This window comes from Mustela lutreola, chromosome 12 (assembly GCF_030435805.1).
Source record: "Mustela lutreola isolate mMusLut2 chromosome 12, mMusLut2.pri, whole genome shotgun sequence".
Taxonomy (NCBI): domain Eukaryota; kingdom Metazoa; phylum Chordata; class Mammalia; order Carnivora; family Mustelidae; genus Mustela; species Mustela lutreola.
Window position 1 is genome coordinate 55,961,840 of NC_081301.1, and position 14,609 is coordinate 55,976,448.

The window sequence follows — 14,609 nt, forward strand, 5'->3', positions numbered from 1 at the left end:
TGCTGGCCACATAAAATGAGTTTGGAAGTTTTCCTTCCATTTCTATTTTTTGGAACAGTTTCAGGAGAATAGGAATTAGTTCTTCTTTAAATGTTTGGTAGAATTCCCCCGGGAAGCCGTCTGGCCCTGGGCTTTTGTTTGTTTGGAGATTTTTAATGACTGTTTCAATCTCCTTACTGGTTATGGGTCTGTTCAGTCTTTCTATTTCTTCCTGGCTCAGTTGTGGTAGTTTATATGTTTCTAGGAATGCATCCATTTCTTCCAGATTGTCAAATTTATTGCCGTAGAGTTGCTCATAGTATGTTCTTATAATAGTTTGTATTTCTTTGGTGTTAGTTGTGATCTCTCCTCTTTCATTCATGATTTTATTTATTTGGGTCCTTTCTCTTTTCTTTTTGATAAGTCGGGCCAGGGGTTTATCAATTTTATTAATTCTTTCAAAGAACCAGCTCCTAGTTTCGTTGATTTGTTCTATTGTTTTTTTGGTTTCTATTTCATTGATTTCTGCTCTGATCTTTATGATTTCTTTTCTCCTGCTGGGCTTAGGGTTTCTTTCTTGTTCTTTCTCCAGCTCCTTTAGGTGTAGGGTTAGGTTGTGTACCTGAGACCTTTCTTGTTTCTTGAGAAAGGCTTGTACCGCTATATATTTTCCTCTCAGGACTGCCTTTGTTGTGTCCCACAGAATTTGAACTGTTGTATTTTCATTATCATTTGTTTCCTTGATTTTTTTTCAATTCTTCATTAATTTCCCAGGTGACCCAATCATTCTTTAGAAGGATGCTGTTTAGTCTCCATGTATTTGGGTCCTTTCCAAACTTCCTCTTGTGGTTGAGTTCTAGCTTCAGAACATTGTGGTCTGAAAATATGCAGGGAATGATCCCAATCTTTTGATACCTGTTGAGTCCTGATTTAGGACCGAGGATGTGATCTATTCTGGAGAATGTTCCATGTGCACTAGAGAAGAATGTGTATTCTGTTGCTTTGGGATGAAATGTTCTGAATATATCTTTGATGTCCATCTGGTCCAGTGTATCATTTAAGGCCTTTATTTCCTTGCTGATCTTTTTCTTGGATGATCTGTCCATTTCAGTGAGGGGAGTGTTAAAGTCCCCTACTATTATTGTATTATTGTTGATGTGTTTCTTTGATTTTGTTATTAATTGTTTTATATAGTTGGCTGCTCCCACGTTGGGGGCATAGATATTTAAAATTTTTAGATCTTCTTGTTGGACAGATCTTTTGAGTATGATATAGTATCCTTCCTCATCTCTTATTATAGTCTTTGGCTTAAAATCTAATTGATGATATAAGGACTGCCACTCCTGCTTTCTTCTGATGTCCATTAGCATGGTAAATTCTTTTCCACCCCCTCACTTTAAATCTGGAGGTGTCTTCAGGCTTAAAATGAGTTTCTTGGAGGCAACATATAGATGGGTTTTGTTTTTTTATCCATTCTGATACCCTGTGTCTTTTGATTGGGGTATTTAGCCCATTCACATTCAGGGTAACTATTGAGAGATATGAATTTAGTGCCATTGTATTGCCTGTAAGGTGACTGTTACTGTATATTGTCTCTGTTCCTTACTGATCTACCACTTGTAGGCTCTCTCTTTGCTTAGAGGACCCCCTTCAATATTTCCTGTAGAGCTGGTTTGGTGTTTTTCAAATTCTTTCAGTTTTTGTTTGTCCTGGAAGCTTTTAATCTCTCCTTCTATTTTCAATGATAGCCTAGCTGGATATAGTATTCATGGCTGGATGTTTTTCTCGTTTAGTGCTCTGAAAATATCCTGCCAGCTCTTTCTGGCCTGCCAGGTCTCTGTAGATAAGTCTGCTGCCAGTCTAATATTTTTACCATTGTATGTTACAGACTTCTTTTCCCGGGCTGCTTTCAGGATTTTCTCTTTGTCACTAAGACTTGTGAATTTTACTATTAGGTGACGGGGTGTGGGCCTATTCTTATTGATTTTGAGGGGCGTTCTCTGAACCTCTGAATTTTGATGCTCGTTCACTTTGCCACATTGGGGAAATTCTCCCCAATAATTCTCTGCAGTATACCTTCTGCTCCCCTCTCTCTTTCTTCTTCTTCTGGAATCCCAATTATTCTAATGTTGTTTCATCTTATGGTGTCACTTATCTCTCGAATTCTCCCCTCGTGGTCCAATAGCTGTTTGTCCCTCTTTTGCTCCGCTTAGTTATTCTCTGTCATTTGGTCTTCTATATTGCTAATTCTTTCTTCTGCCTCATTTATCCTGGCAGTGAGAGCCTCCATTTTTGATTGCACCTCATTAATAGCTTTTATGATTTCAACTTGGTTAGATTTCAGTTCTTTTATTTCTTCAGAAATGGCTTTTATATCTCTCGAGAGGGTTTCTCTAATATCTTCCATGCCTTTTTTGAGCCCGGCTAGAACCTTGAGAATTGTCATTCTGAACTCTAGATCTGACATGTTTCGAATGTCTGTATTCATTATGTCTCTAGCCTTTGGTACTGCCTCTTGTTCTTTTTTTTTTTTTTTTTTTTGTGGTGAATTTTTCAGCCTTGTCATTTTGTCCAGATAAGAGTGTATGAAGGTGCAAGTAAAATACTAAAAGGGTGGCAACAACCCCAGGAACATATGCTTTAAGCAAATCAGAAGATATCCCAAATCGTGAGGGGGGAGAAAGGGGATAAAAATAGGTTCAAAAAGAAAGAAAATAGGAAAAAAAAAAAAGAAAAGAATTTTAAAAAAGAAAATGAATAAAGAAAAATATAAAAAAGAAAAAATATATATATTAGATACACTAGTTAAAAATGTAAAAAAGAAAATGGTAAAAGTTAAAAAAATTTAGCAAGAGAAAAAGAAATGAAAAAGAAAAAAATTAAATTAACTACAAGACTAAAAAAATCACAGTGAGAAAGCTATGATTTCCGTGCTTTGCTTTCTCCTCCTCTGGAATTATGCTGTTCTCCTTGGTATTGAAACAGCACTCCTTGCTAGGTGAACTTGGTCTTGGATGGATTTCTTGTTGATCTTCTGGGTAAGGGGCGTGGTGTAGTGATTCTCAAGTGTCTTTGCCCTAGGCGGAATTGCACTGTCCTTACCAGGGGCTGGGCTAAGTAATCCGCTCGGGTTTGCTTTCAGGAGCTTTTGTCTCCTGAGCACTTTCCGTAGAGTTCTGGAGGACGGGAATACAAATGGCGGCCTCCTGGTCTCTGGCCTGGAGGAGCCGAGAGCCCGGGGCCCCACTCCTCAGTGCACCCTCAGAGAACAGCCCCCAGTTACTCCAGTCTGCCTGACCTCCGGCTGCGCTCCGAGCTCACCGAGCCTGTGACCAGTTCAAGGTAAACCTGAACTGTTATCTTATTGTTGGCTCTGTCTCTGTAGCTGGTTTTCCCTTTTCCAATACCCGCAAGCTCTGCGACACTCAGACACCCCCGATCCTTCTGTGACCCTGTGGGACCTGAAGCCATGCTGACCCCGTGTGGACTTCGCCCCAGTTTAGCCTCTGGAGCGATGTCCCTAAGCAGAAGAGACTTTTAAAAGTCCTGATTTTGTGCTCCGTTGCTCTGCTGCTTGCCAGGAGCCGGCCCCTCCCCCCGGGGTCTATCTTCCCATCGCTTTGGACTCACTTCCCCGCCAGTCCTACCTTTCAGAAAGTGGTTGTTTTTCTGTTTCCAGAATTGCTGTTCTTCTCTTCGATCTGCCGATGGATTTGCAGGTGTTTGCAATCTTTAGATAAGCTATCTAGCTGATCTCCTGCTAGCTGAAGTAGTCTCAGCCTGCTATTTCTCTGCCATCTTGACTCCTCCCCCCAATGAAGCCTTTCTTGCAGAAGTTATTTCTAACAAGAGTCTCATGATACACCCAAATTATAAAGAATATATTTTTGTTTTATGGATAATTTTTAAACCCTAACAAGAAGTCCATAGTTTGTCTTGGTTATCTTAGTAATATATTGCCCCATTAAAAATTAAAATATCTATTTTATGAAAAGTTTAAGCAATTATGAGGTTTTTTTTTTAAATCAGAAGTAGATCATTGATGTTTATTTTCATTTTCTTGGAAAGAGACCAAAACAATGAAAATTTGTGAATATGTATTTTTTGTATTTAAACAGAGTTTGATAGTCTAATCCTAGTTAAATGAATCAGATATAAATATGGATATTTACATTTTATACATTTATATATCTACTTCCTATGTATATTTGCATTTTATGTATTTATATATGTATTTTTCCAGCTATATTGGTTGCATGTATTTATAAATGACAATCTAGTTTAACATTGATAATTTAATTATATTTGTTCATCCACAGATGATAATTTCTATTCCCCTGACAAAAAGTACATATTCCTATGGAAAGTTGCTTGATATCCTTTGCTGTATGTGTGGCTAAGCAAATTTTCTATTAGTGAGAAAATATTCTGGGTGTGGAGCTTCTCTGCTTTGACAGTGCTTAGGTTACCTAAGGCATTGCACTTCTCTCATTTCAAAATTGACCCTTTAGAAAGTGGCTTATAGCTTTATCCCTTTGCTTTTTTATTTTTTAAAGTTTTATTTATTTATTTGAGAGAAAGAGAGAGGGAGCAAAAGAGAGAGCACAAGCTGGGGTCTTGGGTTGAGGGAGGTAGAGGGAGAAGCAGACTCCTCACTGAGCAAGGAGCCCAGTGCAGGCCTCATTCTCAAGACCCCAGGATCATGACCTGAGCTGAAGGCAGATGCTTAATTGACTGAGCCACCCAGGCAGCCCTGTTTCATACCTTTAAAAAACACTGGATACTAGCAGTCTTGGGAGAAGGCACAGAACCAGTGACTCCATAGCCTTTTAATCAGTTAACTGAGTAATTGTACCACTACCCCAGTGCTTATTTCCTGTCTTAGACCTTGAGTTACTCTGACCACTATGCAGGCTACAAGCTACTTTATTCTGAGGTCTTTTCTTTGGCTGATACAGGGCTGTTAATTTATCAGTTTTATTAAATTTTACATTCAGTCTGACCTTTGGAATTTTATGTATGGAGAAATTCTCATGCTTAAGGTTTGCTAATGATAATCTCCTCAAGTTTTATCACTATAGTGAATCATTAAATTTCTTCTGTTATTTAAGTCTGAGAAGGAATTCTCTAGTAAGGCATCATAAACTGGAAGTGTTTATAAAGCTGGAGAAAGTTGTAATAATTATGAAAGGGAAGGACTATCACTATATAAGATTCTTATAGAAAATCACTAATATAATAAAATTAAAGTATAATCAATGTAGTCTAAATTATGTATTTGGAATTACCAATATAAATGGACACTAGCTGCTAAAGGTAGTATGAAGTAAAGGCTTTAAAAAGGTAATATCAATGGTGTCCGATTTCCTTTTAAATTGTTTTTATAAGATTTCATTTTAAGTTGACATATTTATGGTTTCTGCACTCTACAGACTCAATAAACATTTCTCTAAATTATGATTTTATGTAACAATTTACAGAGTAAATGTATTACATATCCCATATTCTGAGTGCTTTCTCTCTAAGGAATCTAAATCATATTTATAGAAGTACAACTAATTTTCAAAGTGTTCCTTTGAGGAAGAAGAATAGGTAGCGGGGGAAAAAAAAAACCTTAGAGAAGCAAATCTCATAGCAATGTCCTAATAGAAAAATAACTTTTAAAGACATGGTCTCATATTCTATATTTATGCAACATGGGATAAGGGATTTCATTTTATCTTTATCTGAAATTAATAATATATATTAATTATTGACATCCCTGTTATTTATGTATAATATAAGGATAAAAAGAAAAGTATATAAAATTCTTGAGGGGTCACTAGGTCTTAATTTACTAAAAGTCATTTAAAGTAATTTGTGCCTTGTGTGAAATATAAATACTTGGGAATAGACTTAACTCTCTTAAGTGCAAGTAATAGAATTGCAATCATTTCTATAGATCTAAACCTATTTATTGCAGTTATATTTTGTGCTCAGCATTGTGCAATTTCAAGAATACTTGAAACTCTGTAAAGGGACAAAGTCTTAGATAAGGAATGATTACAATAGAACTGCTAAAACCTGCATACTTTTGTATTTTTCTGGTTCATCCATCTGCAAATAACCAAGCATTCACAAGGGTCATCAAGCTAGAGTAGAGCAGAGAATATGTTATTTCTGCAAAAGAATAGCTTTTTCTTTTTGGTGACAAAAATAATTCATTAATTACACTGCTGAATTCAGTTCAATAATAGTGGAAATTAAATATTGTCCAAGTGGAATTTTAACATGTAAAAAAAATCTACATAAATTTTCCATATTAAAGTCACATTCTAAAAAGTGTATATTTTATTTAGTAATATATAAGAGAAACTGCAATGTTGTTATTACTCCTCTGTACAGATATTTTCCACTAAAAATAGGTTTTTCTTAGAACTCTGTTAAGACAACAATGTAAGGCATATCAATAACAACAAAAATGACATATATTGAATGTTAATGTATCAGCCAGATATTAAAAAACAAAAGCAATATTTTGTGATTACAGTGAACCCAATATACTGAAAGGGAAATAAAAAGAATCTAAACCAGTTGATTATACATATATATTATGTATACAATTTTATTATTTATTTATTTACTTAATTGTACCAATGCTTTACTCAAATTATTCAGAGCTACAAATGTTCTGAGGAAAGGAAAGGAGTAAAGCCTTGGATTCAGAAAATTTTCCAGATGAAATACTAGATGCACTGAGTTTGAATACAAATGTTCTGAGGAAAGGAAAGGAAAGGAGTAAAGCCTTGGATTCAGAAAATGTTTTCCAGATGAAATAATAGATGCACTGAGTTTGAATTCTAAATGGAAATTTTGATAGGTAAAAAGATATCAATATGGACATAACATGTAAAGAAAAAATTAACAATCACAATTCTTTTCCAGACTACTTCTTAGATTGCTATGCTTATTCTTTCATCTTCTCTCCTGTCTCTCTCCCTTTCTTCATTTAGTTAGAGTTGTTTTGAGCAAAAAATATTTTGGGGTGAGACCATCAAACCCTTTGTCCACTTTCCATGAACTATTATTTTTTTCCCTAAAATAAAGGTATAACCTGTCACCACAACTTCTGTCCCCTTTATTCTGAGGTCCCCAACCACATATAAACATATGCACAATTCTTACCCTTTGCCTTGCCTTGACTGATCTCTGGTCCAGTTACTTTCCTTCCCATCCTTCCCATAGGTATCTGTCTCTTAGAAATTTTATTTTTAAATATGCTAAGCTGGACCTCATAATCTGTCCCAATCTTATTACAGAAAAAATCTTATATCTATTCTATTTACCAACTGAACTTCTAACTGATGAATTTAATATTTCTTGCTTTAAAGCCCCTGAGTATGAAAAGGTTAGTTAGAAGCGAGGTGGGTATTTTATCTACTCTGATGTTGCTTTGGAAATCCCTTCATGGCCACTTGGCTCCCTTAACCCAAATTTATTCTCTGGCCTCTACAACATTACTAATGGTGGAAGGAAGAAACTAAATTTACTCCATTACTAATATTGGTAGGGAAAATTTCATTCTGATTGGAACAAGAAATGTTGTCTTGTACCACCTGTCAAAAACATAACAGGGATAAAGCTATAAATGTGGGCCAAGAAAGGGACATTTGCTTCATTGGCAAATAAGATTTAATTCAGCTCTTATTCTTCTCATTTTTTAAAACTTTTTATTTATAATTTTACCTTATTTTATTATTTTACTCCAAGTACAGCATTATATTAGTTTCAAGTGTACAATATACTGATTCAAAAATTCCATATATTACTCAGTGCTCATTAAGATAAGTGTACTTTCAATTTCCTTCACCTATTTCACCCATCACCCATCCACCTACCCTCTGGTAACCATCAGTTTGTTCTCTATAGTTAAGAGTCTGTTATTTTGGTTTGTCTGCCTTCTTTCTTTTCCTTTGTTCATTGTTTTGTTTCTTAAATTCTACATATGAGTAAAATCACATGATATTTTTCTTTCTCTGACTGACTTATTTTGCTTAGCATTGTACTCTCTAGTTCCAACCATGCTGTTGCAAATGGCAAGATTTCATTTCTTTTTACAGCTGAAGAATATTCCATTATATGTGTGTGTGTGTATATATATATATATATATATATATATATAACCTCTTTGTTGATTCATCAATCAATGGACATGGGCTGTTTCCGTGTTTGGCTATTGAAAGTAGTACCACAATAAATACAGGGTGCAGGGCGCCTGGGTGGCTCAGTGGGTTAAGCCTCTGCCTTTGGCTCAGGTCATGATTCAGGGTTCTGGGATCAAGCCCCATATCAGGCTCCCTGCTCAGCAGGGAGCTTGCTTCTCCTTCTCTCTCTGCCTACTTGTGCTTTCTGTCAAATAAATAAATAAAAATCTTTAATACATACATACATACATATGTACATACATATGTACATACATACATATAGGGTGCACATATCCCTTCAAATTAGTGCTTTTGTATTCTTTGGGTAAACACCCCATAATGCTATTATTGGGTCACAGGATAGTACTGTTTTTAAATTTTCAAGGAACCTCCATAATATTTTTCACTGTAGCTACGAGGGTTCTTTTTTCTCTATATCTTTGCCAATACTTGTTGTTTTGGGAATTTTTTATTTTAGTCATTCTGATTGGTATGCAGTATTTTTTATTTGGATTCCTGTGATGATGAGTGATGATGAGTACTTTTTCATGTATCTCTTGGTTATCAGGGTGTCTTCTTGGAGAAATGTTTGTTCATGTCTTCTGCCCATTTTTTTAAATTGGAATATTGGTTTTTTTGGTGTTGAGTTTTATAAGTTCTTTATATATTTGGATACTAACCCTTTATTAGCTATGTCCTTTGCAAATATCTTTTCTCATTCAGTATGTTGTCTTTCAGTATTTTTGGTTGTTTCCTTTGCTGTGCAGAAGCTTTTATTTTGATGTAGTTCTGATAGTTTACTTTTGCTTTTGCTTCTCTTGTCTCAGGAGACATATCTAGGAAGATGTTATTATGACTGATGTCAGAAAATTTATTGCCTGTGTTCTTTTATAGGATTTTTATGGTATTAGATATCCTCAATCCATTTTTACTTTATTTTTATGCATGATAAAAGAAAGTGGTCCAGTTTCATTCATTGCATGGTTCTGCCCAGTTTTCCCAACACCTTTTATTGAAGATACTACCTTTTTTCCTATTGCGTATTCTTCTTTTCTTTGTTGAAGATTAGTTAACTGTGTCATTGTGCATTTATTTTGGGGACTTCTATTCTGTTTTGCTGATATATGTGTCTGTTTTGTGACCATATTATACTGTTTTGATTACTACAGCTTTGTACTGAACTTGAATTCTGGAATTGTGACACCTCCAGTTTTACCCTTTTACTTTTCTTTTTCAAGCTTGTCTTAGCCATTTGAGGTCTTTTGTGGTTCCACACACATTTAGGATTATTTATCCTAATTCTGTGAAAAATGATTTTGGTACTTTGATAAGGACTGTATTGTATCTATAGATTGCTCTGGGTAGTGTCAACATTTTAACAATATTTCTTCTTCTGATCCATGAGTATGTTTTTTTTTTCATTCTTTGTGTCATCTTTTGTTTATTCCATCAATATTTTAGTTTTTAGATTACATGTCTTTCATACCTTTAGTTAACTTTATTAATACCTATTTTATTTTTTTGAGTGTAATTGTAAATGGGACTTTTTAAAAATTTATCTTTCTGCTACTTCCTTTTTGGTGTATAGAAATTCAATAGATTTCTGTACATTGATTTTTTATCCTGTGACCTTAATGAATTCATTTATCAGTTCTGTAGTTTTTTGGTGGAGTCTTTAGGGTTTTCCCTAAATATTATCATGTTATCTACAAATATGGCAGATTTTACTTCATTTTACTGATTTATATTCCCTTTATTCCTTTATCTAATCTGGCTCCTGTGGCTAGGACATTTAATACTACATTGATTAAAAGATAGAGAGACTGCACATCTTTGTCTTCTTCCTGACCTTACAGTGAAAGCTTCCAGTTTTTTTCTCCATTGAGGAAGATGTTTGCTGTGAGTTTTTCATAAAAGGCCTTCATTATTTTGAGTTATGTTTCTTCTAAAGGAAACAGAATTGAGGGTTTTTATCATAGTGGATGTTGTAGTTTGTAAAATTCTTTTCCTGCAGCTATCAAAATGGTCATATGATTTTTATTCTTTGTCTTAGTGATATGCTATATGACATTGATTAATTTGTGATTATTGAACCACTCTTGCATATCTTATTTGATCATGGTGAAAGATTTCTTAAAATATATTGTTGGATTCAGTTTGACAATATTATGTTAAGAATTTTTACATCAATGTTCATCAGAAATATTAGACTGTAGTTCCTTTTTTCCTTTTGTTTGTTTGTTTGTTTGATGTCTTTATCATGTTTTAGTATCAGGGTAATGCTGGCCTAGAATGAATTCCGGTTTTCCTTCCTCTTTTATTTTCTGGGAAAGAGTGAGATGAATAGATATTAACCTTCCTCAACTATTTGGTAGAATTCACTTTCAAGCCATCTGGTCTTGGACTTTCATTTTTTGGGAGTTTTTGATTACTGATTCAATTTCATTGCTAGTTATCAATCTGTTTGAATTTTCTGTTTCTTTCTGATTCATTTTTGGGAAGTATGTTCCTAGGAATTTATCCATTTCTTCTGGTTTGTCCAATTTTTGCATATGACATATGATTTTTCATAATACTCTCTTAAATTTGTTTATATTTCTGTGCTATTGTTATTTTCCTCTTTTTTTTTTGATTTTGTGTTCTTTCTATCTCCCTCTTTTTTTTTTTTCTTTTTATGAGTCTGGCTAGATGTTTATCAATTTTGTTAATCTTTTCAAAGAACCAGGTCCTGGTTTCATCAGTCTGTTCTACATATTTTTAGTTTCTATATCATTTATTTATTTGTGCTGTAATTTTTTTTTTTTTTAATTTCCCTCTTTCTGCCAGACTGGACTTTTGTTTGATTTTTTCTTTCTAGCTCTTTTAGGTATAAAGTTTAGTTATTTATTTGAGGTTTTTCTTGCTTCTTGAGATGGGCATGTACTGTTATAAACTTGCCTCTTGTAACCTCTTTTGCTGCATCCAAAGATTTTTGGACTGTTGTGCTTCCATTTTCATTTGTCTTCATGTAAGTTTTGATTTCTTGGTTGACCCATTCATTGTTAGTAACATGTTATTTAACAGTTTTAATTACTTTATGTCTGGTTGTAGATAAAATTGGGTTATTTTGTTGAATATCCTTATGATTATTACTTTAAATTCTCCATAGTTTGTTATTTATATCTATTTCACTTAGTTTTTTTGCAGTGGTTTTGTCTTGACCTTTCATTTGAGACATATTCTTCTGTCTCCTCATTTTATTTATCTCTCTGAGTCTGTTTCTGTGTGTTAGGAAAGTCAACTTTATCTCCTGTTCTTAAAAGTAATGCTCTTATGAAGAAGAGGACCTATAGTATCCTGTAGTGCAGTGTCCCCTATTTACCTGAAACTGGTGTTTCAAGTATGTCTCCTATGTGTGTTGCATATAGCCCCCTGTTTTATCTTGGCTGCTTTTTCCTTCAGCCCATTCATCTACACTGACTCTCTTTGCCTATTGTGGGCAGGGTTTGTCCTTGTGTTTTTAGTAGACCACTCTGAAGAAATGTTAGGCTTGAATTAGGCAGACTTGGCTTTTGTCAGAGATGCAGTACAGGGTGATTTCCTTATGTTGTCTCCTGAGAAGTCTTCATTGGTGTATGGGACAAATAATCACCAACTGACTGTAGCTTGCTGTTGGGCTTCAGTCTGACTGGTGTGTGGTCTTCCCCTCTCCCCAGGACAGGAGTCACTTTGGAGTGGTGTTGTCCCCTATCAGGTTCCTTGCATACTTCTAGGCTTGTGGCCCTGGTTTGAATGACCTATTGCCAAGAACATTTTGGAAGGCGAGAATTCTACCACTGAACCAATGCCTCACACCCAAGAACATTTTGGAAGGGGTATGGTGCACAGTGCCTAAAATATTTGCATACTGGTGAGAAGTAACATGTGATCATTGCAGGGACCAGCCTGCCAGGGCCAGTCACACAGTTTTTAACAAGGTGTGTGCTGGTCTGCTGCAAAAGGAGACCTCCTGCTGCTGCTCCCAGGATGAGGGCCAGCTAGGGCTAATCTGCAAAATGTTTGCAGAGGGGTGTTCAGTTTTAAGAATGTGCAGGCTGGACTTCTACTGTATGTCATTGTCATATAGCATGTATAAGTTTGTGTATGGCCTAATGACTTGACTTGCATATATCATGAAATGATTACCACAATAAATTTAGTTAACATCCACCATGTCATGCAGATAATGTGATGAAACCTCCTAGATTCTACTCTCTTTACAGCTTTCAAATATACCATATAACAATATTAGCTATAGACCTTCTGTTTTACATTGCATCTCTAGTACTTATTGATATTATTACAAGAATTTTGTATCTGTTAACCACCTTCCTCTAATTATCCCCTCTCCCCCTTGCCTCTTATAACCACAAAGCTGATTTTTTTTTTTGTAAAAATGTTTTTGTTGGTTTGTTTTAGATTCCACATAAAAGTGAGATTATATAGTATTTGCCTTTTTTTTTTTTTTTTAGTATTTGCCTTTTTAAATATGATTTATTTCATTTAGCATAATGCCTTCAAGGCCCAACCATGCTATCCCAAATGGCAGGATTTCCTTCTTTTTATTCCCGGCTAAATGATATTCCCCTATTCATATATACTACAACTTCTTTACCCATTCATCCATTGATGGATGCTTATGTTGTTTTCCATGACTTGGCTCTTGTAAATAATGCTGCAATAAACATGGGAGTATGCATATCTCTTCGACATAGGCTTTTCATTTCCTTTGGATATATTTCCAGAAGTAGAATTGCTGAATCCTAGGTGGTTCTACAAAGGCAAAAACTCTCTGCCTTCTATATCATTGTGTAATCAGTGATTATCATAGTGAATGTAGGTGATCAGCATAGATTTATTAAAGGACAAATCTCCATAAATTACATTATTTGTATTCCATGCCTGGCTCAGTTAATGTATGGATTTTCAGTTGCTATGTAACAAAAGAGCCCAAAACTTAGTTGCTATACACAATAAAAATTGATTATTTCTTATTATTACTGTGTTGGTTGAGTGGTTTCCTTGCTGATTTCACCAGAGTTAACATATACATGTGTATTAAGCTGGAGGATTTGCTGGACTAGAAAATCCAATATGGCCTTGTTTGCATGTCTATGTATGCTTCTATGTATTCTCTGTAAGATAATGGTTACTTACTTTAAATAGTACTCCAGGCATGATTTATTTGTCTCTGACTTTTCAATTATATATCTTTATTCTTAAGTAAATGCACTTTGTACTCCAAAGATCAAAATTATGGTTTTTATTTTATGTATCATCTGAGTGACCTTGCTTTATGAAGATGTTTTCACCCTATTACAGCACCATTATAATCTACTATAATGCTACTCATCCTGTGAGTAGCAACATTACAGTCTCTTACCTGAAAATATATTGCTCAACCAGCCTGGGCACAGTCACTTTGATTTATTTATATTAAAATTTAACCACAGTCTCATGCTTATCCTCACCTGACCCATATCATCATTCTTATGTCTTCCAGTTCTGACCAAAATCCATTTCTTTCTTTTTTATACACTCCAACATAGGCATGTGTGTATGCATACATATATTCTCTCTGTCTCACTCTCTCTCTCTACCATCCCTCCCCCCACAATAAATGGAGGAAAGAAACCCATAAAATTTAGGGCCATATTCTAGAATATTATTTCTATCTGATTTTAGCTAAGTTTCATGACTCATTAAGACCTCATTCCTTGTTTTCAATAGCAAAGTCAAATTATACTTATCTTAGCAGGTCCCATGAGATAAGCATTAGAAAAAATAAAGTTTTATAAATTGTAAAGGACTGTACAATGGTCAATTTAAATTCTATGGACATATTTATGTGACATATATAATGTGTACTCATATTCATATTTTTAAATTTATTGTCTTTTCATTTAAGAATAAGTCATTATATAATTGTCTTTTCATTTAAGAATAAGTGATTATATAACATACCCAGTTCTTTTACTTAAAAAGTTAAGCTGAGATACATTGCAATTTATTATTGTTTTTCCAGTTAAATTTAACTTTGCTATAGTTGACTAGAAAATTAGTAATTATAGAAGACAATTGACATAATGTAAATCATTATGACAGGTATTTTTTTTTTAATATGAGTTTTTTTCCTTCATTCTTTTATTAAAACAAGACAATTCTCAAAATTTGTCTATAACATGTTTAGTAATACATATTTAGACAGAAATTCATTTTTCTCATGTGGCTTAGTGAAATTTTATTAGTATAAAAATAGCAATTTTTAGTTTTACTGTTAACTTTATTAGAGAATGAGTGAATTATCTGAATTGTGAGAAATGTAAATCAGTCTTCATTTTACCAGAGCACATATTACAGTGAAGTGGAGGTGGAGGTGATATATTAAAATAGCATTCTTTGCCTCTTTCTTCATATATATATATATAT